The sequence below is a fragment of the Chiloscyllium plagiosum genome, chromosome 26 (genome assembly GCF_004010195.1).
Source record: "Chiloscyllium plagiosum isolate BGI_BamShark_2017 chromosome 26, ASM401019v2, whole genome shotgun sequence".
NCBI classification, from domain to species: Eukaryota; Metazoa; Chordata; class Chondrichthyes; order Orectolobiformes; family Hemiscylliidae; genus Chiloscyllium; species Chiloscyllium plagiosum.
The window spans coordinates 47693343-47697517 of NC_057735.1; the positions used below are offsets into that span (position 1 = coordinate 47693343).

General features: G+C 44.5%; 1 long non-coding RNA gene across 1 annotated transcript in view; it reads left to right on the forward strand.

Annotated features, from left to right (window-relative positions):
* Positions 1-4136, forward strand: part of LOC122562995 — a 22417-nt gene extending 18281 nt beyond the window's left edge. The window contains exon 2 of the long non-coding RNA XR_006315463.1: positions 4107-4136. This is a non-coding gene — a long non-coding RNA (uncharacterized LOC122562995). The remainder of the gene's footprint in view (positions 1-4106) is intronic.
* The last annotated feature ends 39 nt before the right edge of the window (positions 4137-4175 follow it).

The following is a 4175-nucleotide window of genomic DNA, read 5'->3' on the forward strand; positions in this document are numbered from 1 at the left end:
TTTCTATCTTTCCCCATGCTTTCCTTTCCTTTTTTTTATTCCTTTCTTTCTCCCTAATACTTTCCTTGTTGGAAAGGGGGGAAAGACCTTGGAATAAGTTGTTCCTTTTTTTTAATAACCGGATTTTCTGATGGGAAATTTTGTGGATGTTCTTTGTTGTCTCTCCCATTTTTCTTGTTTGTTCTGTTTCTCTTTTAGTCACAAGTCAGGGTGATATGAAGCCAGGGATGGGTGGAGTGCACATCCTCACTTTGATTTCCAGTTGATTTAAGGATCATCTCCTTGTTTTTTTCTGGCCTAAGGCTGGGGCACAGTCTGGGTTTGAAGGAGCTGGGAAGGAGGGGATGGGTAGGATGAGTGCCCCCAATGGGCAGGGGGAAAAGTCTTCCATTTAAGGTTTTATGCATAGGGATTTCATCCAGAAGAAGACTAAGCTTCTCACTAAGCCCTATAATACAGAGAGGTTGTTGCTACGTTCCACAAGCACTCGGTTAGTGCCCTCTATCACCTGCTGGGTGGCAGGACCTGGCAGGATATTAACCGGTTATGTGAGGTCTGGGAGCAAGAGCTAGGAGTGGAGATCTCTTCTGAAACATGGGAGAATATATGGGAGAGTACTCGAATGATCTCAATCTGTAACAGGACATGCGCTACGCAGTTAAAAGTTCTGCTCATCTGGCACCAGACTGCCTGGCGAAGTTTAAAAAAGGGGCATCTTCAGTGTGCCCCAAATGTAAAATAAGTGGAGGTACTCTTACCCAATGCTTCTGGACGTGCCACAGGCTCGGTGTTTATTGGAGCGTGGTGGCGGGAGAGATCGGGAGGGTATTGAGGACTGAAGTCAAAGAAGACCCGATATCTCTCCTCTTAGGTCGACCAAATTTACCATCTTTAGACGGGCATGGGAAGAAACTGTTTAATATTCTTGCATACTGTGCACAGAAGAATATTCTGATGAACTGGGTGTCTGAGAACCCGCCGGGCTTGCTGGGATGGCAGAAATTAATTATGGTGCACATCCCCTTGGACCTTTTCACAAACATGGTGTATCACACAACAGACCATTTTTATAAGACATGGCAGAAAATGTGTTGCTGGAAAAGCGCAGGTCAGGCAGCATCCAAGGAGCAGGAGAATCAATGTTTCGGGCATGAGCCCTTCTTCAGGAATGCAGGAGAATCGATGTTTCAGGCATGAGCCCTTCTTCAGGAATGCAGGATGCTGCCTGACCTGCTGCGCTTGTCCAGCAACACATTTTCAGCTCTGATCTCCAGCATCTGCAGCCCTCACTTTCTCCTATAAGACATGGCAGCCCTACTTGAGTTATTTGGAAACAGATTTGTCGTTATCTTAACTAGGGGGTTTGTTTAACCAGGATGGTTAGATTTGTCAAGCCCTGGCCCCTGGAGGGGGTCTCCTGAGTTATCACAGGTATATATATACAATGCTCCCATTCTTTTGTGTGGGAACTTTGCGCTGAGCATATTTTTTTTTGTTTTTTTGTTTTCTTTTGCTTCTCTTTCTTTTTTTGATCAATTCGTTATTTACTTATTTATTGGTGTTACTTTGCACAGTGTTAGGGTTTGTTTTGTATTATAGGATAGGCGAGTAGTTAGTAGACAGTAATTGAATTGTAATTTGTGGTTTTTTTCTTTTTATTATACTGATATTTGTTATAGATTGTATTTTTTCAATATTTCTATATGTTTGTAAAGTTAAAAAAATTTGCTAATAAATATATTTACAAAAAGAAAGGTCAAAGGCCAAAGCAGTGGCATTGGCAATCTTTTCCAGAATGGCGGCAATCTTCGGAACCTCAACCTCAAGTTGAAGGGTGGGAGAGGAAGGGGAGAAGCTAGTTAGAAGGCGCTGAAAGGAAGTAAGAGTTCTCCTTCCACGGGGGATTGAAGCCTTGAAAGGTGAAGTGTGAGACTGGTAGAGGAAAGGGGCAACATACCCAAGGTAGCGGCTGCCAGGCCAAGAGGAAGGCAGCCAGGGGTAGGCCTTCTGGCCACCAATGAAATAAGTCCTATTGGAAGCTAATAAATGATCGCACTATACACCAATCCAAAAGGTGGTGAAAGAGGAATTAATGGCAGTGCTGTTGGGAACAGTGAGAATAAGTATGGATCATTTATCAGATGTGGAAAGGAAGATGGAGTGAATGCATTCACTGAACCCAGCTCGCCATCCTAAAGAATATTTAATGCAAATACTTCCGCGGGGTGTAGTCATGGCCGTGACATTGGTGAGGAACAGAGACAGGGTGTGTGTGTGTGTGAGAGATAGATTATAGTAAAGCTGGAACCAGCCTTCAAATGTGTCCATCCTGATTGCCACCGGAAGTGAGATTTGTCTCTTATAAGTGGAGGGGGAGCCTATCAGCTTCAGGAAGGTCGGAGGGATGGGAAAAGTCGTGACAGTAGCAGAACGACGCTGATGCTGCCACCAATCAGCAGTGTCCAATTCATTAAAAGGTACGGCCCGCAAGGGAATCCCACCTTTTGAATGGAAAGGAATAGGTGCACGAACCCAGCAGCCAAAGTGGCTGACCTTCTCCACGTAAAGATATGAGCTATAAAGAAAAGGATTAAAATGCAATTCTTTCTTATTAGAGGCCACCAGGTTATACTGAGGACCCCAGTCAGATAAGAGCAACATTAGAAAAATAAGCGAAAACAATGTAATATCGGTGAAAGCAATCAACTGGAGCCATCCTCAGGCGTGGGTTTTGCAGGTGACGCAGCAGGGATCAATTGATCTTCTCCTTGGGGTGGTGCTCTCTTGCCCTGCTTGGTGTGACTCCATTCTGTTCTCCCTTCCACCATGAGAGCAGTTTGAGTCACCAGAAGGACAAGGAATGGACCTTTCCATCTGGGCGGGTGGGGGGGTGGGGGGGAGGAGAGAGAGACAGAGAGAGAGAGAGAGAGAGAGCGCGCTTTGCAAACGATTTAATCTTAACATAATCCCCTGACTAGAAAAGATGCATGATCAGTGGCTGGAACAGGAAGGGCCGCTTTGACAATGTCATGATTCTGAATGATAAGCTGAGACAGGGCCTTAGTATAATTAATCAAAGACTCCTGTGTCAGGAGGAGAGCCACTTCAGCGGAGGGCACAGGAGGACTAGTCGCAGTAGGCACGGGTCTGCCCATTAAAATCTCAAAAAGGAGTGAGGCCTGTTGTTCAGTTGACCTGATTGCGAATTGAATATATTAGTGTCCTGTGATATATTAGTAAGGACTGTTTTAAGGGTGTCATTCATCCTTTCCACCATATCCGAGCACTGTAGTTATAAGGAATATGATGTCGCCAGGAAACAGCAAGAGCCGTACAAATTGCTTTAACGACTGCTGAAGTGAAATGAGTGCCCCTATCACTGTCAATAGAGCCTGGGTCACCAAATCTGGGGATAACATCTCTCAGTAAACATTTAACAACTGTCTTAGCATCATCCTTCTTGGTGGCAAATGCCTCAACCCATTTGGAGAACATATCAACAATCACCAGTAGGTAGTGGAAACCCAGCCTTGTGCGTAAAATCGATCTGCAGGTTCACAACTGAGCCAGCAGGGACAGGAAGATGGTCAAACTTGGCCAGTGGCTTTGAGTTATTGTTCTGTAGGTGAATAAGACAGCGTGACAACAGCGTGGCGTATTTTAGGGATATGGAAAACCTGCAGAGTTGGATTAGTAGCAGCCACCCTGAGTGACCTGATCAGCAAAGACATTGCCACGGGTGACCATTATCTCCAGCAGACGTGTGTGCAGCGCATTTGATGACAGCCACAGCTGAAGGGAGGAGAATAGCCTCCAAAAGATTATTTATCATCTGACCATGTTGTAAGCAGGATCAGTTCATTCCAAAAACGAAGATCGATCCTAGGAGGAGGCAAGGGTGGTCGTGGCGAACGAGGGAAGTTAAGAAACATATAAAGTCAAAAGAGAAAAAGTATAACATAGCAAAGATAAGTGGGAAAACGGAGGACTGGGAAGCTTTTAAAAAAACAGCAGAGGATTACTAAGAAGGAAATACGCAGAGAAAAAATGAGGTACAAAGGTGAACTGGCCAAAAATATAAAGGAGGATAGTAAAAGCTTTTTTAGGTATGTGAAAGGCAAAAAAATGGTTAAGACTAAAATTGGGCCCTTGAAGACAGAAACAGGGGAATATAT